Below are 19,129 nucleotides of genomic sequence, written 5' to 3' on the forward strand. Positions count from 1 at the left end.
GTCAGACTGCCTTTATGTCCCTCTCTTTGCCTTTCATTAGTCCCAGGGAGTGACTAGCCATAGGGAGCACTAAATTTCCAAAATGTTTGCACTAAGCATTTTCCATCATCAAACACTCAAAGTTAATCTTTTAAACACTAATAGTTTAATTTCATGATGAAACGTGATGCCCAATTTATGTGGCATTTAAAATTATTGATTTTACACAAAAGACTACATAAATTTAATATCTGCCATTTAGCAGGGATTGACCATAGCATGAAAATAATAAAACATTACAAATTCACCATGGAAAAAAAAAAAGAAAAAGAAAAAAATACAACCTTGCTATTTCATGTATTGCAAATGTTGTATAGTCATCCAATCCCAGTTTAGCCCCATCATCCCACAAATCATCTACAGTACTCAAGCCCACCTCTGAGACCCCCTGCTAAATGACCATAACGACATACTGTCACCTAGTCACTGCTGCATAATCTCAGCCGACATCTGTGCAGAAATAAACACATCCGGCTGTCCGGGCCCATACAGCCGTGACACAGCCAAAACAAACAGAACCTGAGATGTGTCTCAATGAAAAATTCTGTATGCTATGTTCCCCAGAGCAGTAAGTGAATTAATGTCTCCACACGGCTCTAATGCGTCCCTCCTCAGGCGGTTCCTCTTAATTCACAGTAATTTTTCAGTCTTTCTTGAATCTCTCTCTCCCTGTTTAATGCACTGTCTCTGTGATTAATCCTGGTTGTTTATGGTTCATCAGATAGCTAGATGAGGACGTCACATATTGTTAAAACTCAAAATGATCTGGAGACATTGAGGGGTGAACACCTGCAGTGCAGGATCTCTTCCTGTTTTGTGTTTACGTGCCATTACGAGTCCCCGCTCACGCCCTCACCGCTCAGTGATTTGTGTGTTTGACAAAAATTTTGCTGAATCGGCTCAAAACAAAAACGATTGCGGAAATGAGCCTCTGGCGAGGACTTGCAGAGAGGCTTCTCCTCCAATCAGAGACGACTGGATGGAGTGTGTTCCGCTGTCCACTGCCAGGACCCTGCACCACTTCATTGGGTCCAGGCAGCACATGGACTGGCATGCCTACAGAAATCCTACGCCTCCCATGCCAAACATACACAAACATGCACAAATTTACACCAATTCTATGCAGTTCTATGGAATTCAAATGCAATACATGAATCTATATAGGGGAGTCTGGAGCTTACTGTCATATAGTCAGGACTCGACAACAAGGACTACCCGATGGCCCGGGGCCAGCGCGAAAGACACTTGGGCCAGTTGAAGGAACTGTCACCAGCCTGATCAAACCAATGCTGCATCTTCATGGAAGTTGATAATTAGCACATTTTTATATTCATATAAAAATTTAATTTAATTTAATATAATTTAAAATTAAATCTTCAAGCGCACGTAGAGGCGAAGGTACCTGCACCTCTCAGTTTGGTACTCGTACGCTGTGTGATAAGTTTTGTATTCACAGCAACACACATCCAAAGCGCGCGCGCCCAGAACTCCGCGTCTCACAGTGCGCAATTACTCTTTTACGTCTTCCTGAGCTTGCACCGACATATTCACACAAAATTATGTCAAACTGCCTGTCTTGTCAAGTATCATCGTAAACAGTCGGTTATGTCTAAGGTGAACTTAAACATGTGAGATAAGATGCATGTGTAACAGTATATCGTTTCCGTGCAGCTCTTAAAGCGACAGCAGCTTAATTTTCCTGCTGCTGACTGTTTTTATGTTAATCAAACAAAAGACAGAAAAAAAACTCACTACTATTAACTGAATAACTTTAATAAGGGTTAATCTATATTTATACAGTGAAGACTATGTAGTGATTTTTACAGTTAATTACTATTTCTGTACCTGAAAATCTAGTTTAGACCTACATGAAAAACCTGAAAAGAACTGTTAATTTCTTTTGTACATGTTTGTTCTGTTGTATTTATTTGTGCTATTGCTTGTAATTTGATTATTTGTTCTTGTTATATTACTGACTGTCTATAACAATATTTAAAATTACATTTATATAAGTTAGGCTAGTAGTTTTTGGTGTCATAACCATAGTTACAAGGATAAAAAACAACTAAAACAATAACTAGGCCAACTTTATTTAATTAATTTATTAAAATTTTTGGCAGGGCAAGAAAAAATTTGAACTATTGGCCTGACCGGGCCAGTATAAAAAATCCTTAATGTTGAGCCCTGTGGGTGGGTTGTTGCAAGGGCTATATCTCAGCAAGTACAATGTTTTGAGTCGATTATCACTCTAGCAATTGGTAACACTTCTTGGTTCAAACAGGCATTACCATAAGAATAATTAATGTGCATTTAATACTTCAAACTAATCATATTTTGGCTGTTGGCTAAACAAGTGAAAACACATTAACATACAGTTAGACAAGAGTCCCCTATAAAATGAAGGCAGATTTGTTATTAATTGAATTAATAATTTTTTGGTATTGTTTTGTGCCATATAATTGGTTTACATTTTGTGGGGGGAAAGGGGCATTAAAATAACCTATAACCGTTGATTTAATGGAAGGTTCCTAATGTGACAACTTACCTCATATTCTGTGACAATATACTCTACAATAAAGAACTGTATCTTTTGTCCCTTGGGAAATAAAATTGGAATCAAAAGTAGCAAAAGTATATGCCTACATAGAAACTGACTTTCAGAATACAGAAAATTAACCCACACTGAACATACACTTCCGTTCTTTTTTCTTAAGAATTTAATACTTTTATTCAGCAAGGATGCATTAAATTGATCAACATTTTCAGTAAAATACATTTATAATGTTACAAAAGATTTCTATTTTAAATTAATGCTGTTCTTCTGAACTTTCTTTTCATCAAAGAATCCTGAAAAATGTATCACAGTTTCCACAAAAATATTAAGCAACACAAATGCTGAAAATTCAGCTTTTGCAATCACATGAATAAATTACATATTAAAATATATTATAATAGAAAAGTTATTTTAAATTGTAATAATATTTCACAATTTTACTGTTTGTGTTACATGCAGGTGAGCAGGTATTATATATATATTTTTTTTAAGTTCTTACAGACCTAAAACTTTTAAACGGTACAAGTATATTCACTGGTTAAAAAGTTAATTTCATTGGATCTTTGTTGCTTAATACACATTACGACTGAAGGTCTAACTCATTATGCAAGTTCATGTATACAGTATATTCTTTCTTCTTGGTTCAAACCATTTTATGCAATACAAGAGAAAGTTATGGACAGACTTCATTGTATCTCTATTTGACTCAGAGGTGCACAACATACAGTATACAAAAGGAAGGTCAAAGCTGAGCAAATCTACTGACACACTATGTGCAGAACATTTCACTGACCAGTGTTGAGCCACAGAGCTTTAAGTACTTCACTTTGCCTTCAAAGACAGACTATTTCCATGTCACTAAAATATAACACTCAGTTGGTAGAGCAAGGTCATCTCAAATGCCTTAGAAACATGAATGTCAGGTGATCAAAGCATGTAAAGGAGAAAGACAGGATATGTAACATTTAAAAAGCCGACCTTGATAATCTGATTCAGACCTCAGTGCACTGTGAAAAACGTCTGTCTTTGAACCAAACAGTCAACAAGACAGTGATAGTTCTTACCTCAGAGTGGAGATCACTTCAGAAGCTCTGCCTCTGACACCAGCATGTGCATTCAAGAGCCTGTCTCTCGTTATATACACCTATGGATCCTCTCCTTTGTCATCCACAGTGGGTGAGTAAGGCTTACAGAGACGGCCTGCTGTTTATGGTCTGGAAGGAGTGCTCAAATGCTGCAGAAGTCCTACAATCAAATGCACTATTGTCCTACACATTCCACATCACACCAACCTGACTTGTCCACCCACCGGGCTAGCAAAATGCCATGTACATAATCCAGCAGGCTGCAACTGGCTGCCCGCCTGTCTAAGTGACACTCAACACATGGCAGCTGGCCACTGTCCGCCTCTCTGGCCTACCCAGAGTCCTCCTGTTGTGCTGAGTTTTCCCTACCTCTCAAAGAAACTCCAACACACCTCTGTGTATTCATTACTTCCTGGCTGGACCAAATGATCTGAGTTTATCCATTGAGGCCCAACTCAACTAAAGGTAGTCTTAGTCACATAATGCGTTTTCCCATTCCAATGCGTTCGCATCTTTGGCTGCGCCTCGTGCATGACACGGCATTCTAACAACGAGTCGCAAGTTATAAGATGTTCAACTTTCAAAAAACGCATTTCTAGACCTTGCGCTTTTTCCAGTTTAAGCAAAAACTTGTTCTGTGAACTGGCCCTTAGTGACTTCTTTCAAATAATTACAAAACTTTTGAACGGTAATGTATGTACACAGCTAATTTTGAATGACTGTGAATGGTGACCAGCTAACGGTGCTATGCTAAACAGCCAAACCTTGCGCATTTAAACCTTCGGTTTAACAGAGCATAAAAACAGTTTGCCCTCTCCAGAAAAGCTATTATCCCCTCAATGACAAATAGTAATCTTCTGTACAAAAACATGCCACATGCACACTTATTTATGAAGGTAGTGCCCTTGTTTTCCACTCTGAGAGCAGCATTGGAAATTAGACCTCCATTTGCATTAGCAGTCATTATCCCAGGCTATGGTATGACAGGATATTATTCCGGCCCTTGCGTAGTCCACTTTTTGTCTCTGTGCATCAGATGAACAATTGATGAGCAAATGTTTTATTCATACGTGTGTACGAGTATACTTAAGTGCCAAAGGTCTAGCAGACAAACCTCAGCAGACTACTTATCCATGCCACAAACTGATTGGAACCTCTAGCCATGCCCCACGCAATAGACCTTTTGCTGGATTGGGGAAGAAAAAAAAAAAAAGGGTGAACAGACTATGGTCGGAAAGGAGTGGAGCCCTCTACACCAAACAAAATCTTCTGAGTCACATCTATAGATCTCTAGGCTGGATAGACTCTCCAGTAAAGCACCTCTCATATGCCTGACTCTCTACTCAAGGGGAGAAGACATCAGGGAAATACAGAAAACCAAAAGTGCAACCTAAAGTGATGTAGACATCGTTATTAATTTTCAAGCTTCAAGTTTCAAGTTTTCTCCAATTGAGTAGTGCTTCAATGTGACTGGAAGGTTAGGCTTAATAGCCATTGGATCGCTGAGAGTAAATTTTAATACAGCTATATAAGGTAAATCCCTATTCGAATGTGACTAGTTTTCCAGGGGGATGTTAAAGAAATTCTTGTTTCACAGACATACTTTGCGAATTGAATCCCTTCCGAAAAAATCTGTATAAAGTAAAAATTACAGACCTACTGGTTTTTGGCAAAGTCAACGTTCCTCTGAGTAATCTAATCCCATCTGAATGTGAATGTCTGTGATTGCTGATGTTGTATTATCCTAACGCTTTGCCTCATATATATGTTTTTTTTACCTACCTGAGCTACCATTAGCACACCAATCTTCAGCATGCTTTCATTTCATTTCAATATGGATGGTATCTGACGAAAAAAATAACATTATAAAATTAATAAATAAAGCCAAATTCCGGAAACTGTGAAGACTGCCCATTTTAATATCAGTGTCAGGTAAAAGTAAGATATCTGTCTAGATTTCTCTTCTCACTTATGAAAGTTTATTATGAACAGCCACTGCTATAAACTTGTGAAGTTTACTTAAGGTTTTTATAAAAAATGACAATTATATCAACAACTAATACATTTCACAAGTTCACACTTACAAATAAGTCAGATAGTATAAATGCGTATTTGGCGTGCTGTCCGAGGAGAGGGGTCCGGGCTCGGTATTCAGCCCGAACCCAGAGTAGGCTACTCCCCCCGTATTCCTGGCTGAGAAAGAATAAGCCAAGAGTGAGGAGTCGGGGTGGTGGAGGGATGCAGAAAACTGTCAAGGAATGTTAGGCAAGTTGACAGAGTGAATATATATATGCTTCCTCTCATGCTGATAGGGTAGACATGGTAATAGTTTGATGACAAGTTGATTGGATTGATCATTTGAACGTGCTCCTCCTGAACTTTGTTTATGAAACATCATTAAAAGACATCTGACATCAGAGCGCATGTTCGAGCGAGCATCTATAAAATCACAAATCTAGTGATAAGGATTGTAACTCAAACATTGTTTAGAAAACTAGTCCTGTCCGAATAGGTCTTTAGTGTGCTGTAGAGCTCTTGCAGTTTAGTGGCATGACAAAATGCACTTGACAGCAGACAACCAGTTCTCATTGAGAGGTATTAAAATAATCCAACTTTGCTCTTTGTAAAATATCATAAAAAAGAAAGGGTGAGTAACATGAGCAGAAATTTGAGAGGCATATTAAAGAAAAAACAGACTGAGGCCTAGTCCACACGTACACGGGTATTTTTATAACCGGAGTTTTTCCTCCTGCGTTTTAAAAAAAAATCCTGTCCACACATTCTCGGTTTAAAAGAAATCTCCGCCTACATGAAAATGCAAAAACACGCTATCAAGCGCTGTCAAGAGCATGCCACACCAGCAAGCGGCGATATAACCCTAATCATAAAGCCACGTTGGCCAATCAGAAGCCTGATTTACTGATTTACTGTCTACACGACAACACTGCAAACGGCGTTTCTGAAAATCCTCACCTTGGCAGGGGTTTTCAAAAATGTCCGGTTTCAGTGACCTGATACTTCGTTTCCGTGTGGACGAACGGCTGAACCGCATAAAAAAAAGTCACGGTTATAAAAATACCCGTGTCCGTGTGGACAAGGCCTGAAGCTAATGAGTTATGAAGGTGTGAAAATTTGTGACTGACTGAAAAGAAAAAGACACAATCCGGTCAGTGATCATGTCATTGAAATTGTATACAGGTATGTAATCTGACTCAGAGCAAATAACCATCAAGCAAACTCTTCAGTTGAAAATTCATTAGAATAATCTATTGAAAAGAAGAAGAATTGGCAATTTTTACAGGCTGGTTCAAAAATCCAATGTCCAGTGCAGTGTGCATTTATTTGTGCATTTATTTTCATCACGTCTTATAACTAAGACGACGGAGGGTGTGAAGAAATAATCAGTGGATAAAAAGACTTGAGAAGATGGATGGGTGGAAAAGGAAGAATCAACAGCTGTTGTGACATTTTTACAAGTCAAAATGGCAAACACGCCAATTACAGACTATGGAGCCATGTCTCTGACAGGAGTGCTGACAGCTTCTCATTGCTATGCTAATGCTCTTTGTATGCACAGAACATGTGTTTGAAATACATGCACATACAATATTGCAGAGTTATGACACACATAAACAGTGCAGACGGATTGAATTTATTCAGAGATTTATGCATGAAAACCTGTGCATATAAACATAGCTATTAATAAACATAGTAGCATATATAAATGTAATATATACACATCACTCGCACACAGTGATGGGAAATCGTGTTTGTCGTGATTCGTGATTGTGCTGCACACACAGAAACATTCAGGAGCACAGACATTTGTCGTCAACGTTGCCTCGCAACTTTTATTAATAAATTAGCTTTGCTACTGAATCACTACATAATGTTACTTAGCAACAAAGTTGATGTGGTAACATCACTGTTTTTGAAGTAATTAAACGTAGCTTTATTGTTAGTAGAGAGACACTGCACAGGAGGAGGTAAATCACACACATTTCTCTCTCTCTCACTCTCTCCCTCTACAATTCATTCAAATACATGTTATAATTCAATCAAATAAATGCAACCTTACCGTACAACTTTATCTCTGTGTCCGATTTAAAAGTCTTAAAAAAGTTTAAAAGTCAGTCTTGGCAAGTAACCATGGTATAAGCGAGATAATTTATGGCTAGGTGTCGACGTGGAGGCAAAGAAACCACCCAACGCAAATAATCGACCAATTACTCGATTACCAAAATAATCATTAGTGACAGACCAACATTACACATTAAATAAATAATATACAGTACCAGTCAAAAGTTTGGAAACATTACTATTTTTAATGTTTTTGAAAGAAGTCTCTTATGCTCATCAAGCCTGCAGTTAGAAAAAAACAAAACAAAAAAAAACAGTAATATTATGAAATATTATTACAATTTAAAATAATGGTTCTCTTTTTTAATATACTTTAAAATGTCATTTATTTTTGTGATGCAAAGCTGAATTTTCATCAGCAAGTACTCCAGTCTTTGGTGTCTTATGATCCTTCAGAAATCATTCTAATATGCTGATTTATGATCAATGTTGGAAACAGTTGTGCTGCTTAATATTTTTTTTATAACCTGAGATACTTTTTTCAGGAATATTTGATGAATAAAAAGTTAAAAAGAACTGTATTTATTTAGAATAGAAATCTTTTGTAACAATATACACTACCGTTCAAAAGTTTGGGAACAATAACTATTTTTTTTTTAAGAAATTAGTACTTTAATTCAACAAGGATGCATTAAATTGATAAAAGGTGATGGTAACGATTTATATTGTTAGAAATGTTTTTATTTTGAATAAATGCTGTTTTTATGAATAAATGCTGTTAACGTTTTACTCATCAATGAATCATGAAAAAAGTATTCCAAAAAAATATATTAAACAGCACAACTGTTTCCATCATTGATAATAACTGAGTATCAAATCATCATATTAGAATGATTTCTGAAGGATCATAAGACACCAAAGACTGGAGTACTAGCTGATGAAAATTCAGCTTTGCATCACAAAAATAAATTACATTTTAAAATATATTAAAAAAGAGAACCATTATTTTAAATTGTAATAATATTTCATAATATTACCGTTTTTTTTTTTGTTTTTGTTGCAGGCTTGATGAGCATAAGAGACTTCTTTCAAAAACATTAAAAATAGTAATGTTTCCAAACTTTTGACTGGTACTGTATATATATATATATATATATATATATATATATATATATATATATATATATATATATATATATAAACTAACATCCTAAAATATTATATTTCTTTATTTTGAACAACGGAGCTATACTTGACCCATCTTCTGGGGTGTCTTCTTAGCAGCATATAAAACAAAAACAGCTCCTTATAAAAAAAATGAAATGTAATATTGTAGTAGATATAAACAAATACAAAGAAAATAACAATTATGTTTTTATATGGAACTCATTGTGCTTTTGATACTTGGGGGTCATAAATAGGGGGTCATCTTTGAAAGATGAGCAAATAATGTTTTGGTCATCACATTAAAAATAACATTTAAATATGATAATATTTGAGTTTTGATGTGCTGGAAAAAGATGTGTGACGTACTTGAAAGCATTTTACTATTCCTGCCAAACTTCTATGGTTACAGTTAGTGTTACTACATTAAATCCATGGTGAATGTTGCTGATATGTGGACTTAAAGCCTATAACTAGTTCATTCATGGGAAAATGTTTTTCCTGGTTTCCACGTCAGCATCGTTTGATCTAATAGAGATCGACGGTTAATAATGGAGAAATTGAAATGCTTCTCATTAGATCTCGCAGCGATGTTATTACTTCTGTGGCAAAATTCAAATGCTTTCTTTACTGGATCTCTTAGCGCTGTGTAGTAACCTTATGGAAGTAACAGTGTCGCTTGATAAAGATCGGCTCGCGCTGCACTGACATTGGTCCAAAACTGATAATCGGTCCGTGAAGCACAAATAAGTAGCGCAGTTTCATTCCGCTTTCATTCCGTTTGCCATTTGATGTTGGGCAACGTTGTGGTGGTCGCGCCAGGGCAACTGCTAACAAAATTTTGGTTGCACCAGCAGGAGGAAAAATGGTCCAACGAATCGTTCGGTTTGTAATGCGTACCAAACCGAAAGCCTCGTACCGAACGGTTCAATACGAATACGTGTTACACCCCTAAAACCCGGTGCCACAGTGTCGGTGTTCGTGTCGATCTCCGTGCAGGTGCCAGTGTTCATGCCGGTGTGTCCGTGCCCGTGTCAGTGTCAGTGTCCGTGTCGGTATCCGTGCCTGTGTTCGCGTCGATATTCGTGTCGGTGCCCGTGCCAGTGTATCCGTATCGGTGCCCGTGTCGGTGCCCATGCAGGTACCAGTGTCCGTACCAGTGTCCGTGCCGATGTATCCGTGTCGTTGTCCATGCCCATGCCAGTGTCCGTGCAGGTGTCCGTGCCGGTCTCGATTTATCCATGCCGATGACGGTATCAATGCTGGTGTGACCGTGTTGGTGCCCGTGCCGGTGCCCGTGGCAGTGCTGGTGTCCGTACCGGTGCACGTGCCGGTGTTGGTATCATGTTGGTATGGACAACAGGTTCATGTACAGATGATGCACAGTTTGTCTGCAAAAATATTTTTGTGTGCATGGTTAGAGCAAACTTTGAGTCAATTATATTGAGAGCACAGCCTCACAATTAATTGACTGCTCTACAAAAGCAAAATACCTTAACTCGCTAGAGTGTGGAACTGAGAAAAATGACTTTAAAGATTTTTAGTTGTCCCGCCAAATGAATTATATGTAGGACACTGGAAATCTGGCAATTAGATGTTTTAGTAATGACAATTATCTACATAAAAAATCTTGAGCTAAAACTTGACTTTTGACCACTATTTTAAAGTTACTGTACTCTGCCTTTGCATTGTCAGCAAAAAGTGAGAAGTCAAGGCAAGGCCAAAAGGCAGTAACTTCCACATTATCAATATTTGGTTTCCATTAACAAAATCATTATAGTAACATGTATAAAACCTAGTGATAGTGGCATTTATTTTGAATGATTTACAGTTACTTACAGCCATTTACTTATTGCTCTCCTATGCTTTGGTTGCATTCTGATGGCATTATTAATACATTAGCCATGACAAAATATCTCCATAACGAGTATTTTCAATTGGTACCGTGGGATAAGGCCTGCTAAGCACGCAATCAAAATGATCACGATAAAACAGATCCCCGTGTACCCGGGGACTGGTTTATAGCGGTGGATCTGAAAGACACATATACTTTCACATTCAGATAGCCACTTTATCACAGGCGCTTCCCGAGATTCATGTTCGAAGGCTGAGATTCAGCTGTCTGCCCTATTATTGTGCTTGTGCACTTTGCTCGTCCCACGGATTTATTCCGGAAGCTGTGATTGTAACAGCTGGTCTGATGTTGTATGCACCAATACACTTGTTTCTTCATTATGTTGTATGCACCAATATACCCTTGTTGTTTCATTATTATCACTCCCTGTGACAGTCCAGCGTTGGCTTGATCGTGATCAGGGCGGTGCTAAAGGCGCCAGGCGCAGTTTTGGCACTCTGCAAGCTAGATACATGAGTGTTTCAACAAGGTCCGGTACCCGAACTGGGTGAGGCGTGGCTTTAGTTCTTTGTTGTATTCACCTGCTACAGCATGCGTAACATTTTTCTGTCAGCTCTGCATACATCCTTTGCGATCGATATCGCACGTTTGTCGATGGAGCGGGTTCAGACCATACTAAATGTTCTGACCGAGTTTGTGCAGGACAAAGCTCTGAGGACATCAGAAGTTACAGGGACTGATGGCAGCTGTACAAAGTACACAGGCTACACCGTAATTTAAATTTTAAATGGACAGTAAAACAAAAGGCAGAACACCATACAATCTGATAGGTAGCATTATTTGATAGAACACCGGAACAGTAACTTCATATTGACGCGCGGCTAAACAAAGGCAGAGTACCGTAACTCAATTTGAGCATTCCAAAACAAAGCCAAAGAGCGCTAATTGGTGTTACGGTGTTCTGCCTTGGTTTCTCATGGGCTTTTGGAAGTTACTGTTAAGACAACCCATTGTTTTCTAAAAAAAAAAAAAAAAACGGAATTGACTCAAGATACTTATCCACATGATAAAGGAGGTCTTGAATATGCCAAAAATATCAATAAGAATTCAAAAAAGAAATAGTGCGCACATCCAAAAAAACAAAAAATATCAATAACTCATTTTCGACCAACAACAAAGTTACGGTCTTTTGCTTTTGCACGGCGGAATAGAGATCACTTATTTGACATTGGATCCATGAATAAAACTGCCCTGAATACAAAAGTCCTCAGATTCTCATACTGTCTACAGATCAGTTACACATCTGCCTAATGAACAGTGGCTGTCTGTCACCATGCAGAGAGCTGAGCTCTAGAGGCCTTTAATAAGGTTAAGGAGGGGTGGTAACATATGTAGGATTCTGATGAGATTAGTCTGTGCGGTGTAAAACAGATGACAGCACAAACACTGTGCCTCATATCAAAAGAACTAGGTCTCTGCGTTGTGTAAGACTGCCTGAGAGTAAAACTAACTACTGCAGACAGGTAGCCTGGCTAACGTCAGACCAAGTCTCAATGAGACTTGGTCTGGGAACTACGTGCGCATTTTCTCGTATTTGAGGCGTGGTTTACGAATGCCCAGAGCCGTTTATTGGGCGCTATGAATGTCTATCAAATGCGCCTGTATGTAGCTCATAGCCAATCGCTTCAATTATACCAGATGACGTATGTAGAGTGAGAGAAATTCGACGAGGAAAAAGACGATGGGTCAAAGATTTATTTGTACACGATGGCGTTTAGCGAATATTACCGTTTGTGAAAGATAAACATGAGGGTAGAAGGTAACGTCGAGTCTGATATAAACAAACTGCTTCGGTGTCGTCATCATCTTGCTGCTCCCTCCCCGTTCTGTGATTGGTTCCCTTTTTCAGGGGAAAAATTGTCCCATGGTGTCCAGACTGCCTAGCAGCGTGAATAGAATCGCGCTGCGAGCAAGGCAGTATGGGGAAACCCAGGCTAGCAGACAGGGGCAATTAGAGAGAACTCATTTAAGAACTTCAATCAAAACAAGTTCATGTAGTTCTTTGTCCACTCTGGCTGTAAACTCACATCTGAAAATTGGCAACGGTTTACTGAGTGGTAAAGATATTGAGTGCGAGAGGCAAGTGTGATTAATCTGCTGAATTACACATACACTGTTAAACGGGTTGGCAGATTGGTTCCTCTGTGACAGTCTAACATGGTCTGTCATGTGTGGAAGGAATACGTAAAAGGTTATATAGGGCTGGCCCAGTCATCAAGCTAAATTCAGGGAATAAGTTCTCAGAAAAGGTGATATTTACAATCACTCAGTCACTGAAAATGTTCCCCTTCACAGCAACTCTCATATATCATCGCATCTGCACATATTCAGACTTGGAGCATGACCAACGACTGGTGTCACACAAGGTTTGACATCAGTGAATGCAACTTGCCAAATTTAAAGGGGTGATTCACTGCTGGAAAAATGTGTTTTCAGTAAAACTTGGCTGCCTATGTGGTAGAAAGGTGATTTTTGAAAATCGGTTCAACCTGGCTTCCCTTTTGCCAAATAGATAGGAAAACTTCGACACCCATAATGAACTATGCATGTTGCCGTCCAAGGCCACTCTCAGTCTGCTTCTATTGGATTGCAGCTAGTGGCTGAAGGCTGCAAAAATATGTGAATATGGAGAAAACGCTGCAATGGACAAATCTGAAAAACCTCTGTTTGTAGTCAACATTTCAAATGGGATGTCTACGAACACAGGGCAAACAATAATTAAAAAATTAATACATTGTTTAAATGAATACATTATTATCTAACTGTGTGATTTGTATATGTACATTTCTGAAATACATAACTTGGACACTGTCACCTCTGATAACAGATCACTCTAAATTGTAATGTAGACAAAAGTGCTATACAAATAAATGTGATTTGAATTGAATTACTGCCATGGTGTTTTAATGGTTTTTAGAAAATGGCCCAATGAGATCTTAGAGCAGCTGCAGATGGGAACTAAAAACAAGCTAACTAACAGCAATAGCAAAAATGAAAATTCTCATAATTTACTCATCTCATCCTCATGTCTTACAAACCTGTATGATCTTCTTTGGTTTGTGTAACACAAAAGGTGAATCTTTTAATATTAAAATATTCCTGGCCACTGGGGCTGTCAAGCTTTCAAAAATTATATTCTTCAAAAATGTTTGCTTTTTTATGGCAGAAATAAGTCGTACAGAAGTCATACGGTTTTGGAACAACATCAGTGTGAGTAAATAACAGAATTAAATTTTTTTTGTGAAAATACAAACAATAAACAGATTTTTTAAAGTTCTTGGTAAAGTTTATTTTGCCAAAGAGTGTGTCAATGGAAAAAATATGAATCAGGCTGCCTTTGTTCAAGAAATGTATTATTAACAGCATTAAGAGCTGAAAAGTGGCCTCCATTTCCATTTAGTCAATTTCACTAAGTCTAATCCAGCACCACAGATACAATGTATGATCTTTTGACAAGCAAGCACCAAAGTTACCTTTATACTCTGAGCATAAGAGAGCACTTTTGACTAAGATCGTCTTGTTTCTAGGCGACAACAAAGCTGCAAACACAGATTGTGTTTGTATGAACATCCTCTCATATCAGCCCACGTTCCTCTCTCTGCTAATTTTATCAAAGCAAATATGCATGTGCTGTATAAACCTAATTAACAGAGATTCATACTTGGACAATAAACAGACTCCTCCTTGGCCTCTATGCATGGAAAAATCTAATTAATACTCCGCTATTCTTAAAGGTGCTCTAAGCGATGTCACTCGTTTTTTAGGCCAAACCATTTTTTGTCACATCCAGCAAACATCTCCTCACTATCCGCTAGCTGCCTATCCCCTGAACACACTGTAAAAAAAAACACTGTCTCTGTAGACAGCCCAGGCTCCACAAACGGCAAGAAAAATAAACTGGCCCAACCTGGACCACGAAACATAAACAGTGTTCCAGCCAATAACCGACAAGAATGATTTGGGGGTGGGGGTTGGGGGGTTAGTGCGCATGCACATGAAGGGGGGTGTGGGGAGTGGAGGAGAGAGAAGCATGAAGAGGGAAGTTAGCTAGAGGAGAGATGTCCTAGACAACGACAAATGTTAGAATTATATTCTCTTGAATTTTGATATGGCCGACACACAACCAAAGAGACGACGTTCCGATGAACAAATAGCAAAGAAGAGGGAAAAGGAGAAGGAACGCGCGAAGTCCCGAATTTACATCGGAAAAGCGTTTAAAAGGTGGCGAGAACTCTGCCGGCAGAAGGGCTTCCAATCCGAAAATTCAGGTGGCTCTGTTTTTGCTGGACAGGTGGGCAAATCCAGTTTAGTTTTTCTAAATGGTTCATGACTGTTTCAGGAAGCATGGAAGGGAGGGGGGTGGGTGGACGGGATGAGGAGGACGGATGGTCGAGCTAGCTTCTGTTTTGTTTGACAATACTTTGAACGTCAACAAGAAGTGACATCACCTTAGAGCACCTTTAAGAACCACTGATCTGTAAAGCAACAATTGTTGGTCCAGCAAATCACTAATTTAGCAATCCTTAATTATGACAGCAGTTAATCAAGACTCTATTGTAGGAAGTTAGTGCTGATGCTACATATGTTTACAGTGCAGGAAAGTTCAGCATGTGACACAGCAACAATGTTGTGAGCTATAAGTCTACAGCCACTTGAATAGATACAGACTGCTGATGGATATATGTTCACACACCGCTCAACTAAACGCACACACGCCAAAGTCACGGCTGCCGCCGCCAATAATAAGGAGAACTGAGGCAGATCGGACTACGGTTCATTTGAAATCTGGGAATCTCATTAAAAGTGAGAGAAAAGGCTTTTGACAGCCTTCTGTGTGACATCTCACCCTCTCCTGCTCGTCCACGTGGGCTGCCCTGTCAGCCGTGTCACTTCCTGTTTGCAGAATGAGTCACTGAGATTCTATGTGATGGGAGTCAGGTTGACAGCTTGTTGTTAAATTGAAAAAGACGGCCATAAATTATTAAATCCCCAAGAATTTTTTTTGTATAGTCCACCCACCCACACTGCAGTAGTAATGGAGGTTCTAGTCAAGCTGAAATGCTTTCTAAATTATTTTGAGTCAGTTGAAGTGGAAAGAAGAAGAAAAATCAATGGTGATCAGATCTGACCAGATTCATGTGTGAACACGCACGTCATTTCATATTCACGGTCCCCAAACTCAAACAGCATTACAAAGAAAAATTTATGGGTTTTAGTTTTAGAACACAGATACAATAGAGATCAATAAAATGCATCATCTGCCTTTGTTTAATATTGATATTATCGAGCACATATGAGTATATATCACATATATCACAGTGTTAGGTGGCCTATTATTGAGATACTCTTCTAGTTTTATATATTTAGTTTCTATTTTTGTATTTTCTATTCTCATTTTAATTTCCATTTCTTTAATTTTTTTTTTTTTTACCATTTTGTATATATATATATATATATGTGTGTGTGTGTGTGTGTGTGTGTGTGTGTGTGTGTGTGTGTGTGTGTGTGTGTGTGTGTGTGTGTGTGTGTATATTTATAGCTTTCGATTTCAGATAAATGCAGTTCTTTTGAAATTTTGAATTTTTTTTTAAATAGTCTATTTCCATTTATTTAAAAAATGTACACAACTGTTTTTAACATTGATAATAATAATAAATGTTTGTTGAGCAGCATATAAGCATGATTTCTGAAGGATCATGCGACACTGAAGACTTGAGTAATGACGGTGAAAATTTTGCTTTACCATCACAGGAATAAAAATTATTTCACAATATTACTGTTTTTGGTGTATTTTGGATCAAATAAATGCAGCCTTGGTGAGCAGAAGAGACTTCTTTTAAAAAATCTTACCGATCTAAAACTTTTGAACGGTAGTGTGAATCTGAGACCAACAGCTGCAGGCAAAACCGTGTTTGCCAATAAGAAAGAGACAGCATTAAAAAGTGAGCCAGAGAGAGTCAGAGACAGCAACATCTTTCTCACCTCTGTCACAAAAGCATTTGAAAGTGCCAATCACTTGAGTCACATGGCATGAAAATAAAGAGCCACGGGGCAGAGGAGGCCTCGTCTGGACTCTGTGGGGGGTTGATGTATCACAACAGTTTCGTTTCTATTATCCAAACTGAACAGTCACTTAGCAGCCGGGTTCAGGTCCTCAGCCTCATTTTTCTTAAGAGGGCACCGAATGAAGCAGGTCTGAAGCTTGTAATTCCACAGTCGTAACTGGCCTGTGCCAAGAACACTGCGCATTGGCACAGGAGGGGGTCTGGTCTCGCTGTCTGCTCTGACAGTACAACTCATTTCTGAATTATTGCTGGCTTTTCAAAGTGAGAACAGAAGCAAAATAAAACATTAAAAAAAAAATGTTGCAACACATGCGTACATTTTAGCAAATGTCTCTTTAGAACCAAAGTCTGTGTCTATTCCCCAAGCATATTAAAATAGCCCTAATGAGGCTGAGGATTTTTCTGTGAGTTTATATCTTTTAAATTGCTCTATTCTGTGACAGAAACAAGTTTTCATAATGCCAAAGGAAATGAAAGATTAAATACTCTGCTTCAGAGGTCAAAAGGGGTCACATTTAACAGAAGCAAAGTGCTGCCATATTTTCAGCCTTTTGCATCTGTTGTGGTTTTGATTAAATATGTATCTATTCTCTGTGAACACCAACATGGTTTCAAAAACAAATAGGTGAACAAAAAAGGCTTTTTGTGAAGCTGATTTTATGTTTGATTTTTTTGTATAGTCTACCCACCTAAACTCCAGTAGAAATGGAGGTTTTAGCAGAGCTGAAATGCAATTCATATTTTGTAACACTTTAAGACTACATTACATCAAAAACATGAATGAGTGTTTTAAAGGAGATATGAGCAAAATGAAGTGGTTCCATAAATCAAGAAACTTTCAAAAACATGTCTGTAACTAATGCCTGGTTTAAAACTTCAAAAAAGTCAGGTTTGATGAATTAGCATCATTGCATTGGAAGCACAATTAAATGGGTCATCTCGAAATGTCATACTTTGGGGAAAAAACTGCTCAAAAGTTCAAAAGATTTTTTTTGTTTTTGAAATAAGTCATGAAAGCTCAAAAGGCTGCATTTATTTGATAAAATACAGTAATTAGTGAAATATTAAATACTAAATTAAATATTAAGTTAAATTAACTGGTTTTAATAATCCTGTGATAGTAAAGCTGAATTTTTAGCAGCCATTACTCCCGTGTTTATTGTCACATGATCCTTCAGAAATCATTCTAGTATTTGGTGCTTAATAAACATTTATTATCAATATTGAAAACCATTGTGCTGCTAAATATTTCTGTAGAAAAAGTGATGCATTTTTTTGGGATTTTTATTGAATAGAAAATTCACAAGGACAGAATTAAATTCATAATGCATCCTTGCTGAATAGAAGTATTGAATTCTTAATAAAAAAAAAAAAAAATCATATTTATCCCAAACTTCTGAACAGTAGTGTACATTCATAAATAGGCATGTTAGGGGCCACGAAATAAAGCAATAACAGGTCAAATGATGTGGGTACCTGTCGTAAAGTACACATAACAAAACATAATAAAATATACTTGATTATACAGAAGCTAAAATAGTACAAAGTGTGCATATAGAGTTCTTGGCAACAGCTACAAGTCCAGGGAAGGTGGGTGCTGATGTGGGCAGTGTAAACTTATTCTAAGGAATGGTGGCCTTTCGGATACACAGCGGGGGCGGAAACAAATGAGAGAGTGAGGCTTGCATGACATTTTAGCACAGCGAGTAAATCAACTAGTGTGAGGATCTAATACAAAAATACAACTTTTATTACTTTGCATGCCTGTCAAATGAACAATAGCATCATTTCAGAGAGAGACTGATTTTTTCTTATTTCTTATTTTTCATGGCGGACTGCAATGACATTAGAGACTCATGATAAGGTAATGGTATTTTGCATCGCAAAATGGTATTGTAAGACAGCTCTTTCATGAGTTAATTAAATGAGAAAGGCTGCCTATAAGAGGGGCCATAGGAAAGGAATGAGAACAAATATGATGCTATTGAGTGAAACGGTAGGCTAGATTAAAGAATGATGTTGTTATCAACAAACATAAAACATACATAAACCCACTGTTTGTTAGCGAGGTACGTGTTCAGCTTGGATGGATGAAACCTGTAATTCTTTTATCAACACCTTCACATGAACGAACACAAGACATTGAACAAATAGCTTCCATCTGAAGTATAAAAACATTCTCTCTCGGATCTATTGACAAAGGTAAAAGTGAACCAGGGTTGTACAA

General features: G+C 37.9%; 1 protein-coding gene across 3 annotated transcripts in view; it reads right to left on the bottom strand.

Annotated features, from left to right (window-relative positions):
* drp2 (dystrophin related protein 2) overlaps positions 1-19,129 on the bottom strand; it is a 152,430-nt gene that overhangs the window by 75,092 nt on the left and 58,209 nt on the right. The window contains exon 1 of one of the 3 annotated variants that reach the window (XM_079892910.1): positions 3,658-3,887. The exons of the other annotated variants lie outside the window; for them this stretch is intronic. The gene's annotated coding sequence lies outside the window, so the exon portion shown is untranslated. Of the gene's footprint in view, positions 1-3,657; positions 3,888-19,129 lie in introns of those variants that run through there. 3 annotated transcript variants of the gene reach the window in all.

This window comes from Squalius cephalus (genome assembly GCF_949319135.1).
Source record: "Squalius cephalus genome assembly, chromosome: 14".
NCBI classification, from domain to species: Eukaryota; Metazoa; Chordata; class Actinopteri; order Cypriniformes; family Leuciscidae; genus Squalius; species Squalius cephalus.